This window comes from Apodemus sylvaticus, chromosome 13, assembly GCF_947179515.1.
Source record: "Apodemus sylvaticus chromosome 13, mApoSyl1.1, whole genome shotgun sequence".
Lineage (NCBI taxonomy): Eukaryota > Metazoa > Chordata > Mammalia > Rodentia > Muridae > Apodemus > Apodemus sylvaticus.
This window is the reverse complement of record NC_067484.1, coordinates 44,929,915-44,942,542: the sequence shown is the minus strand read 5'-3', so window position 1 is coordinate 44,942,542 and position 12,628 is coordinate 44,929,915.

Sequence of the window (12,628 nt, the reverse complement as noted above, 5' to 3'; positions counted from 1 at the left end):
TACAGGGGATAGACACACCTCTGCATCCTCAGGGGACAGGGACTGATACAGGGGATAGACACACCTCTGCATCCTCAGGGGACAGGGACTGATACAGGGGATAGAGACACCTCTGCATCCTCAGGGGACAGGGACTGATACAGGGGATAGAGACACCTCAGCATCCTCAGGGGACAGGGACTGATACAGGGGATAGACACACCTCTGCATCATCAGGGGACAGGGACTGATACAGGGGATAGACACACCTCTGCATCCTCAGGGGACAGGGACTGATACAGGGGATAGACACACCTCTGCATCCTCAGGGGACAGGGACTGATACAGGGGATAGACACACCTCTGCATCATCAGGGGACAGGGACCTACACAGGGGATGAGATATCCAGCAAAAAGTTCCTCATTCCAAACACCTGCCAATGCCAACTCTCTAGACATCTGTAGAGCCTGTGGGGTCCTACTAATACTGCTTCATGAAATTTAGTTACAAGTCCTGTCTCCCTAAACCCTTAGTGGGAGCAGCCAGATGGTGACCAGCATGTTTCTTTTAAGATAAAGCAGTATTCAGTTAAACTCTTGATAACAAGAAGGGCCTGGAAGTTCATCCCTGTTACCCTGGCACATGGGAGATTAAAGAAGGAAAAGCAGGAGCTCAAGGGCAGACTGAAGACTCAGTGGCACCCGCCTCAAATAGGAGTGTGTGTGCGCGTGTCTGTGTCTCTGTGTATATAGTGGTCAAACCAACCTGTTTGACTTCTGCAGTTAGATTCCCAGAACTCTGGATTTTTTCCCTAAGAATGTATTTCTAAACATTTTTCTAGAAGTTACTTTTGACTCATGGATTTAAGCCAGAAAACAAATACTATAACCTTGTCTGCTGTGTATTTTTAGTCTCTATATCCTGGAAAGGAAACAGAGAAGAGGGGAAAGGGTTGTTTTTAAAACTACAGTCAATGTAGTATCAATTATTCTTTACTGTTGTGTTATGGTGTGTGAGCGGAGGTCAGAGAATAACTTTTGGGACTCCGTGGTTTTCTTCTGTTGTGGGTGTCTGGGGTTACAGCTCAGGTGCTCCCAGAAAGCACTTTTACCCATGAAGCTAATTGATGGCCACAATGTAGCATTTAAGTGATACTGAGAAATTCTTTTGGACAGCTGTGCCTCAAGCAGGAGGATTTAAATTGGGGCTTTAGACTCTGCAATTCCATCTTCAACACATCTGAGGGGTCAGAAGCTTCTCCAGGAAACTTTGAACAAGCATAACCTCAGTCAGATGCAGCATTGGATGTTCAGACTGGTTCTCTCCATCAGCTCAAAAATGACAAGGCAGTGGTAACTCCCACAGGAAAGTGTTGCTATGTGGGAACACTTGCACTGTTACTGCCTAGCACACAGTCCACCAGGCCAGTGACTCTGAATGATGTAGGACAGGGGTTGGGTGGGGGACGAGAGGAACATGCTAGAATCCTAGGGACGGGGGTCCAAGAGAATCAGAAAATGAAACAAAATAAAACCAAGCAAGCAAGCAAAAACAAACAAATAAATAAAACAGTAACATTTGGATTTAACCCCACTAGACAGAGTCACAGGTTTCCAAATTCTTAGGATAACTTCCTAATAAATAGATAAGTTAAAGTCTTAAAATTTAAATAAAACGGACAAAAGGGATCCTTTAACAAAAGGGGTAGTGAGTAGGATGAGATTAAAGGCTCTGTACAGTGAATTACAGACGGCCCTGTCACCTCACAAAAGAGCCAGTAGAGGGCGCCTGTGGCACGCACATGTCATCATTCACTGCTAGCCAGCCTGTTTCCCAGGATGGCAAAAGGCCCCAACTCAGGGGCAAGAGACCTGGTTTAAGCCTTGCTCTGTTCCTTAGCGGTAAGATTAGGATCTATTATATTAAGGGATATGCCACTATTTTAAAAATAAATTTCCATCTCTGAGCATTTCTTTCTTTCTTTTTCTTGAGACAGGGTTTCTCTGTGTAGCCCGGCTGTCCTGGAACTCACTCTGTAGACCAGGCTGGCCTCGAACTCAGAAATCCACATGCCTCTGCTTCCCAAGTGCTGGGATCAAAGTTTTGTGCCACCAACAGCCAGCTTCTCTGAGCATTTCTTGAGTTCAAATCCTGCTTTTGTAGCACATTTAAGACCTGTGTGGGTCAGGGAAATTTACATAATACATTTTTTAATTTTAATTTTAATTTTTTATTTATTCACTTTACATCCTGCTCACTGCCCCCTCCCTCCCACAATCCTTCTCCCCTCCCCTTCTCCTCTGAGTGGGTGGGGACTCCCCTGGGTATGACCCCCATCCTGGCACTTCTAGTCTCTGCAAGGCTAGTAGATCTTAGGTTTATTTTCACCTTTTCTTCTGGTGTTTGTTTGTTTGTTTGTTTGTTTGTTTGTTTGTTTCACAGGGTTTCTCTGTGTAATCCTGGTTTCCCTGGAACTAGTTCTGTAGATCAGGCTGGCCTCGAACTCAGAGATCTATCTGCCTGCCCATGCCACCAAGTGCTGGAATTAAAGACATGTGCCACCACTGCCTATCTTAGACCTCAGGTGTCTTATTTCTGCATCAAAGACAATAAAGTGATCATGAGGAAATTCTGAGAACCAAAGTCGGCAAATGTATTTTAAGTTTGCAAGAGCCTCTGAGACAAATGCGGACCAGTAAATTCAGCCTGGGCTCACTCATTGATTCCTCTCATCTTCCTAAAAGTTTTGCTGAGGGGGTTAGTACATTTTGCGCCACTAAGTTAGTGGGTGAAACTCCGGCTTAGGTTCCAAGTTTACTCTGCTAAAAAGAAATAAGACTAAATTTTAAGTCCAGCTCCGATCATCTTAAAGATATATCACATGCGGCTGGACTAATGGCTCGGTGGTTAAAAATGAGGACTGCTGGGTATAGTAGCCTGGGCTGGCATTTGTGTTCTCTTAGGGTCTGTATGAGGTCTGCCCAGGATCTTCTAGCTTTCATCATCTCTGGTGAGAAGTCTGGTGTGATTCTGATAGGTCTGCCTTTAGAGGTTACTTTCCCCCTTTCCTTTACTGCTTTTAATATTCTTTCTTTGTTTAGTAAATTTGGTGTTTTGATTATTATGTGCTGGGAGGAGTTTCTGTTCTGTCCAGTCTGTTTGGAGTTCTGAAGGCTTCGTGTATATTCATGGGCATCTCTTTCTCTAGGTTAGGGAAGTTTTCTTCTACAATTTTGTTGAAGATATTTACTGGGCCTTTAAGATGTAAATCCTCGCTCTTGTCTATACCTATAATCCTTAGGTTTGGTCTTCTCATTGTGCCCTGGAATTCCTGGATGTTTTGGGTTACCAGCTTTATGCATTTTGCATTTTCTTTTACTGTTGAGTCAATGTCTTCAATGGTATCTTCAGCACCTGAGATTCTTTCTTCTATCTCTTGTATTCTGTTGTTGTTGCTTTCATCTATGACTCCTAAATTCTTTCCAAGGTTTTCTATCTCCAGAGATGTCTCACTTTGTGATTTCTTTATTGTTTCTACTTCCACTTTTAGATCCTGGATGGTTTTGTTCAGTTCCTTCACTTGATTGTTTGTGTTTTCCTGTAATTCTTTAAGGGATGTTTGTGTTTCTTCTTTAAGGGTTTCTGCCAGTTGACACATGATCTCCTGTGTTTCTTTAAGGGATTTTTGTGTTTCCTCTTTAAGGGCTTCTACCTGTCAACCGATGTTCTCCTGTATTTCTTTGAGGGAGTTATTTAAATCTTTCTTGAAGACCCCTATCAGCATCATGAGATATGATTTTAAATCCAACTCTTGCTTTTCCAGTGTGTTGGGGTATCCAGGACTTGCTGTGGTGGAGAACTGGGTTCTGATATTGCCATGTGGCCTTGGTTTCTGTTGGTAGGGTTCCTGTGCTTGCCTTTCGCTATCTGGTTATCTCTGGTGATAGTTGGTATTGCTGTCTCTGGCTGGAGTTTATTCCTCCTGTGGGCCTGTAAACCTGTGTCCTTACTCCTCTGAGCTCAAAAGTGAAAGCACTGCAAGAAGATCTCTCTCTCCTAATGTGCTGTGCACAGAAGGCTGTGGAGTCTCTTGGCTCCTTGTTGCAAATAGCGGTGGGAAGACTTCTGTCCCAGCTGTTCCATTGATCTTATGCCCTGTGTGTTCCTAGCTGGTCCCCTCCAGGGAGAAGGTGGAGATCTCACCCCTGCGCTCAGAAGTGAAAGCACTGCTGGGATAGCTCTCTCTCCTGATTGGCTGTGCATAGAAGGCTGTGGAGTTTCTCAGATCCCTGGTACAAATGGCAGAGGAAGACTTCCATCCCAGCAAAACTCTCAATCACCATAGATGGAGAAACCAAGATATTCCATGATAAAACCAAATTTACACAATATCTGTCCACAAATCCAGCCCTACAAAGGATAATTGATGGAAAATGCCAACGCAAGGAAGGAAACTACACCCTAGAAAAAGCAAGAAAGTAATCTTCCAACAAACCCAAAAGACACAAACATAAAAATAACATCAAAAATAACAGGAAGCAGCAATCACTATTCCTTAATATCTCTTACAACAATGGACTCAACTCCCCAATAAAAAGACATAGATTAATGAAATATTTCTCATGTAAATCTTCAATTTTATCAGAAAATGTTTGTAATTCCCCTTTTAATTAACTTAGTAATGTTTTTATGTCTACAATTTTATCTGCATTATTTCATGATAATCTTCAATTTTAATGTCTTTCTATATATTTCCTCTATTTTGTCAGAAATGTGTTCAATATAAATCTTTGATTTTATCACAAATGTTTCTAATTCCACCTTCAGCTAATTTAGACAGTTTTTATAGCTACCATTTTATATGTAAAAATTTCCATGAAATAGTCAATTTTAATGTGTTTGTCTATATATTTCTTGAATTTTACCAGAAATATTTTCCATGTAAATCTTCAATTTTATCTGAAAATGTTTATAATTCCACCTTCAATCAACTTAGAATTATTTTTATGCCTATCATTTTATCTACATAATTTCCATGATAATCTTTAATTTTAACATGTTTTTCTATATATTTGTTCAATTTCATCAGAAATATTTTCCCTGTAAATCTTCAAGTTTATCAGAAAATGTTTATAATTCCACTTTCAATCAACTTAGGAATACTTTTATGCCTACCATTATTATATCTATATAGAATTTTCCATGATAATCTTCAATTCTAACATGTTTTTCTACATTTTTCTACAATCTTATCAGAAATATTTTCCACATAAACCTTCAATTCTATCATAAAATGTTTCTATTCCATATTTCAATTAATTTAGCACTATTTTACATGTCTACCACTTTACTCTTTAATTTTTCATGAAAATTGTCAATAAATATTTTTCATGTAAATCTTTAATTTTATCATAAAGTGTTACTTCCCTTTTCAATTTAAAAAAAAAAAAAAAAAAAAAAAAAAAAAACGAATGCGGACTGCTTTTCCAGAGAACGCGAGCTTGGCCCCCAGCACGCATGTCCGGGAGCTCAGTGTTGGTGCACTCTCCTGCTGCGTTGACTTCCAGATTCCAGGAGCATGAGACACACAAACGCATACAGATAGACATAAAAATAAAGTAAAAATAAATCTTTAATTAAAAAGATAAAACATGCCGCGTTGTAGTATTTTATCTTTTGGACTGTAGCTTAGTCACAGAAATGGTCCAGTAAGGGAAGATGGACTGGCCTTCCCAGTGTGTTTGAAACCTGTGACTTCCGGCAAAATCAGACCAAACTTGGGCGCTCTCAGGTCAGATGAGCAGCTGGCTTTGCTCCTTCTGAGAAGTGTTCCCACTTCTTCCTCCTTTAGAATTATGTTAAAACTAACTTTCTACAAAGACACCAGACCCCATCTTTGACCTAGGATTCTGAAATAGCACTGTCACGTTAGGGCTTGTAAATAAAGTCTGGCAAAAGACAATCCAGAAGGGCAGGGCTGACTTAACCCTTTGCTGTCTGCACAGTTGGTGTTTCCTGTTCCGGGTGCTTCTGCCAGATGTTCTGGTACTTAGTGTGCAGATGCCTAGCTTCCCCACCAACCTAGCAACCCGGCAGCCTGTACTCTGCAACTGGCCATAGATGAGCCACAGGCTTCTAGAGGTTTCAGCACCCTCCCGAGGTCACCTGACTGAAGCTATGGGGTGCTCCTCATCACACCCCTGTACAGCTCTCTGGGAAAGCTATATATTTTGGTTATTGTTTTGTGTTTTCTGTTGCATTTTATATCTTGTATTTATCCCCCAATATGTTTTGTGCTTTTGTTTTCCTAAACAAACAAATCCATGTGTGTATATAGAGACTTGCATGCTAGGCTGTAGTCAACATTTGAAAGGTCTTGCTGCTGTCGGGTGTGCGCCCTCCACTACCGCGCCTGTATTCAGCCCATTCACATGTCAATAAACGAGGACCATCTGGCCCTTCAGCTTCAAGAGAGTTGTTGGTGGGTCTCTGACATCATAAAATCTGGGGACGGACTCACTGGGGGAACAGGCCACAGAATACTGCAGACTTCTTTCCCCTCTGAAGAATGGCATCGGGCTCTCTTCCGTGTGACTAGCTCCTCGCTACCCTGCCGCTTTCTGTTGATGACATAGGTACAATCCAAGGGCCTGAAATCTTCCTCAGCTTGAAGTGTAATTGCTGTTACCTGTTACACCTTCCCCCTCTTGTGTTCAAGGCACTTTCCCACGTTGGTAAGTGGCTTTGCATATCATAGCCCAGATATTTTGCTCTCAATGTAAGTACTTGCTCTTTGTGGTTATGTACATATTGACAAATATTCATTTATTCAACAAATAAAAGTTATGTGCAAAAACAAAAGAAGAAAGAAAAGAAAGAAATGTTTTCTCTACCAGCACTTCTATGCACAAACACGCCCGGATAGCCCGCTCTAGAGAGCCCGGCTTCCCAGTGCCCACTCCCCTCGGTGCCGCCTACACCAACCCTTCTTTTCAACTCTCTCTGCCCTCCTGCAATGTCTGTTACCCTTGATTGGCAGTCCAGGAAATGGAATCCTGGAACAGTGGTGCCCGGTTGAAATCTGAGACTGAATTGGGAATTTGGACTCAATATTGTTGGACTTCAAATCACACTATCCTCCCCACCCCCGGACCCCCACCCCTCACCCCAGATTTCATTGCCTGGCACCGCTTCAGAGGTAGGCTCTGCTCCGCACCTCTTTCTTGCAAAGTCCTGGGCTGCATTTTGCTTTAACTTCTCTAGTTGGCACATGCTCCCTCCCAGTCAACCTTTACGCTCTCCTGAGAAACCTGAGGGAACTTTCTTCACATCTCCTTGCTCTAGGGTTCTTAAGAAAATTTGCCTAGAAAACTGGAATACCCAAAACCTAATCCACACATCAAATGAGGTACAAGAAGAACGGAGGAGTGGCCCCTTGTTCTGGAAAGACTCAGTGAAGCAGTATAGGGCAAAACCAGAACAGGGAAGTGGGAAGGGGTGGGTGGGAGAACAGGGGAAGGGGGGACTTATGGGACTTTCGGGGAGTGGGGGGCCAGAAAAGGGGAAATCAGTTGAAATGTAAATAAAAAATATATAGAATATAAAAAAAAGGAAGGAAAATTTGCATTCAGAAAGCAAAGACAGGCCCTGTGTAGACTTGCAGCAGCCTGTTTTTCTCCCTGTGTGGCCACCTCTACCATCTCTATGAAGGAAACCTATGAGGTTGGATTTCTGGGTATCCCTTGGGTTTTCCACAGAAGCAGCAACTCTGACCTACTGACAGGATGGTGAGTAGCGGTCCCAGTTGGCCCGTCATTCCCATAATGACTCAAGCGTGTCAGTCTCAATGGAATCTACCTCAAGTTACTTCTGCCTTCCTGACAGAACACTGACTGTTTTTCACAACTTCTGCACCTTTCTTTTCTTCTAGAAGTTCCTTTGGTAAAAGTCCATTCCTGGCCTAACCATCTTGCCTGTTTACTTCCGGCAGTGTGATCTGGGTTAGGGTTTACACAGGATGACACCAAATTCTGCACTCCCAGCCCCAAACGCTCACCTGGAGCTCCAGCTTTCTCTGTCGCTTCTGCTGTGGAGTGGTCTGTGACAGTCATTTGCATTTATTTATCTGTTCCAGGTACCACTGCCACATAGTGACTCCGAAACTCTCCGGCACAAGGCCGAGCCCCTTTAAGATGCCTGTAGATCACAGCGAGGACTGGCCTGTGAGGAGTTTGGGACCCCAGCAGAGCATTTCAGAGTCCTGCTAGATTGTGGCCTGGACTCATCTAGGTAATTGTTTGCCTATCTGAGGTCTGATGCTTCCATTGGCTGGGTTTTCAGCTAGGCTCTGAGCTAGACCTCCATGGGACCTCTCAACATGATTTTCCTTCCGACTTGAGTCAGTTTGGATTGCCTCACAATAAGGTTGTCTGAACACCAGCATCGCAGGACAGCAGGGCACACTATAGAGAGCTTTATCTGACTTGAAGGACACTGAAACAATTCCTTTATAATCTCTTGGTTGTGGCTCAAGGCAGAAGAATCCCTACACCCCACCCCGCTTGGCCCTCTCCATAGCAAAAGTGTGCCAAAGTCACAAGGGAGAAAGAGCATATAGTATACGGGATAATATTGGAGCTATCTCTGGAAACCGCGATCCATAAGAAATCTGAATGTTCAAACCCAAATCATCGTTATTCATGTCCCCAAATCCTCCCTTTCCTTAATCTCTATCATCGTGCACGATGTCACTTCTATATAGGCATCGTCATCATGAGGGATCACACTGTTGTCTCTGGCTGCTTGAGAGCCAACACAAAACCCTGCCCTATATGACACGCATGATCACCACCAAGCACTCTCTGAGTCTTACTCAGTTTTGAACTCCTTAGTCTTGTGAATACACGTGGTACGTGCCTTTGCTCCGTCCTTTGATCCGCATGGCTTCAGGTCATGTCCCTCCCTCCAGATTCCCCAGCCATACCCCAGACTCTGCAGCTACTGGCTGCAGGACCCACCTGCTCCCCTCCTCCCACCACCTTCTCTAGCTCTTCAAAGCTCAGCTGAGCTGTTCATGGCCCTGTGAAGCTTTCTCCACATCCTCCCACTGCAAGCCACCCGTAAGCAGGTGGGATCCCCTCCACGGCCCCCAAGGTTCTCTTCTATCTGGTTATCCATCGTCTTCGCTTTGTCTTCAGTCACTTCTAATTATGATCGAGTTACGGAAATTACATCACACCCAAGATGGAAGCTGGCCGGAAGCTCAGCCATCACATGATCTGACTCCTCGATTAACCCCTTCTTTCCCAGAGGGGCCATTTAAGGTGTATGCCATTAGCTCCTTAGCCTATCATGCAGCAGCAGCACGGTATTTTATCAATACAATAAATGTCCGTGCTTCTGTAGTAGAATCTGGATGCTGTGTGTCAGTGTCGTAGTAGGGCCTTGAGCTCGACATCAGTAGGTAGCCGGAAGTAGGCCGCTGGTCTTCCTCTTAAATGGCTTTCCGGTTCCCTCACCAATTTCTCCCAAGACCATCCATGCTGGCTCATATGTTTTCATTTTTAGTTCCTCTGGCTTTGTTTTATCTCTTCTTTCTAAAGTGAGAGGGAAAAAAAAATCCAGGAAGTCACTCAAAAAACTCCAAACGAAATATGATTCTATTTTCTGTCTTCTCAAGAGTATTGAGTTTGTTCCTGTGGTGCTGACCACGGTGCTTTTCACGGATCAGAAAAGCCAGAGCGTGTCTTCTGAGTGAATTTACACATTTCCCTCTTTTATGAATTAACCACTTCAGTGTGTCTGCAGGAACAAAGGGGCGGAGTACCACTTTATATGCTTTCAAATTTCACTCCGGCCTTTTTAATCTGAAAGCTTCTTGACAAAGGCAAGGAGGTAAAATAGAAAAGTCACATCTTGCTCCTCAGAATGGATAAGAGATTACATGCTAAAAATAGCAAGGGGAAGGTAGTCACGGGGACTACCGCTGGGTTTTAACTCTTCTCCACTTCTGTAGCAAAGACAGCTTCCAAGATTGCGGCTTGCCACCACCGCCGTGTACCAGGCCTGTCTGTGTTGCCATGGAGACACACAGCATTTTAGGGAGGAGAACCCAGGATGCTGCATAGGTTTCTCTGTTCAGTAGAAGGAAGGAGGAAGCACTGTGCTTTTCTCCAATGAGCGTCAACTATATTTTATACATATTGTATAGAAAAAAATCATTATTCTTAGAATAAATGGAAGGACAAGAGGTTTTACATCCTTATAATAATGTGCATAATGAAATGACAACAGTGACAATTAATTACAATAGAATAAAACTCTTCGTTGTGCTGAGGATGGAGTTTGTTTGGGAGAGTGTTAGCCCACTGTGCAGGAGGCCTGGGGTTTGATTCCTAGAAGCACATAAACTGGGCACAGTGCAGTCCTGTGATCCTAGCTCTTGGGAGGTGGATGCAGGAGGATCAGAAATTTAAGGTCATCTGCAACAACATAGCAAGCTCAATGCTGGGTTACAGAAGCGTCAAAGGAAGGAGGAGGAGGAAGAGGAGAAGAAGAAGAAGAGAAGAAGAAAGAGAAGGAGAAGAAAGAAGGAGGAGGAGAAGAGAAGGAGAAAGAAGAAAAAGCAGAAGGAGAAGGAAGAAGAAGAGGAAGAGGAAGAAGAAAGAGAAGAAAGAAAAAGAAAGAGAAGGAGAAGGAAGAAGCAGCAGCAGAAGAAGAGGAGGAGGAGGAAGAAGAGGAGGAGGAAGAGGGAGAGGGAGAGGGGAGGGGAGGGGAAGAGGAAAGGGGGGTAAGAAAGACAAACATAAGGAGAGAAAAGCAGAGGACGTCGTCATAAGCCTGCCACATCTCTGTTCCCATCAATTCAATCTCTCTGTCTCACCTCCTCTTCTCCATTGTGACTGCGCATGTGCACATGAATGTAAACATGAACTCAAATACAAGTGTTGATTAGATGAGCTCATTCTCTATACACTGGGTTATGATCTGAGTTTTAACTGAGTTTTTCCAAATGTATCTTTATTGAGATGCTGAGGAGAAAGCTCACTGATAAAGCAGTTACCTAGCACACAGAGACCTTGGCCCAGCCCCCCAAATCTCATACATACCCATGTACTCACACACATAATTTTTAATTTACACTTAATAGTTATATATATATATATGGAATATATATAGAAAATATGTTTCATTATTTATCTGAAATTCAGATTCTATAGAGAATTTTGTGAAGGGTTTTAAAAAAGGTTTATTTATTATATATAAGTACACTGTAGCTGTCTTCAGACACACCAGAAGAGGGTATCAGATCTCATTACAGATGGTTGTGAGCCACCATGGTTGATGGGATTTGAACTCAGGACCTCTGGAAGAACAGTTGGTATTCTTAACCACTGAGTCATCTCTCCAACCTCAAATTTTATGTTTTTAATCAGCTGGGATTTTTGTGTGTGTGTGCTCGTGGAAATTTTCTAAGCAAGTGGTTCTTAAGATACTAAAACTGGCCAAGTGGTGGTGGTGGTGGTGGTGGTGGTGGTGGTGGTGGTGGTGGTGGTGGCTGTGCTCGCCTTTCATCCCAGCACTCTGGGAGGCAGAGGCAGGTGGATTTCTGAGTTTGAGGCAGGTGGATTTCTGAGTTCGAGGCCAGCCTGGTCTACAGAGTGAGTTCCAGGACAGCCAGGGCTACACAAAGAAACCCTGTCTCTAAAAAACCAAATCCAAAAAAAAAAAAAAAAAAGATGATAGACCTGAGACTGGAGAGATGGCCCAGGACTTAAGAGCACGGGCTGCTCTTCCCGAGGACCAAGGTTCAATTATCAACACCCTCATAGCAGCTCAGAACTGTTGTAATTCCAGTTCCAAGGGATTCAACACCCTCACATGGACATAACATGCAGAAAAAAACATCAATGCACATACATTTTAAAAAAATATTTAAAAAATGTTAATAAAAACTAGCTACCACCACATCCTCAGTAATTTCATTGTTTCCCGGATGCTCTACAGCAAGGGATGGTAATTTCTTTCCTACATTTTTGTACTTATTTATTTAAGTTCTTTAAGACAGGTTCTCATTCTGTACCCCTGGCTAACTATGTATCCCAGGCTAGCCTTGAAGTCATGCCAATCCTCCTGTTTCTGCCTCCCAGGTGCTGAGATTACAGGCATGAGCCACCACAAACATCTAGGAACAACGCTTTTAATCTGAAGAATCTAAAACAGATAGAATTACGATCCAGATTAAGGTCAGCCAAGGCAGGGAGCATGCAGTGTATGTCCTTGGAGAGCTCTAAACAGAGAGAATCCTGTGCAGCCTTACATCCTTGGTACCTACCTGGGACAGAGGTGGCAAGGAGTGTCAACAGAGATTTTTAGAGGGGCTCCATTACATGCGCACAGTTAATGATTGATTGCCTGCATGCATCAGTATCAAATGATACTGATTAGCCTATACGGCTCCCCAGAAATGAGAACTGAGGGCAGTTTTCTGTTCCATGAGGAATGAAAAAAATCACAAATGAAAAAAAAAAAAACCAGGTGTTAACAACTATGCTAGCATATTTTTTTTTTTTTTTGGTACTCATAAAACTAAGAAGTGTGCTCTCCCTTTGAAAAGTCACTTATTCATATTTTATAGGTTAAATGTAG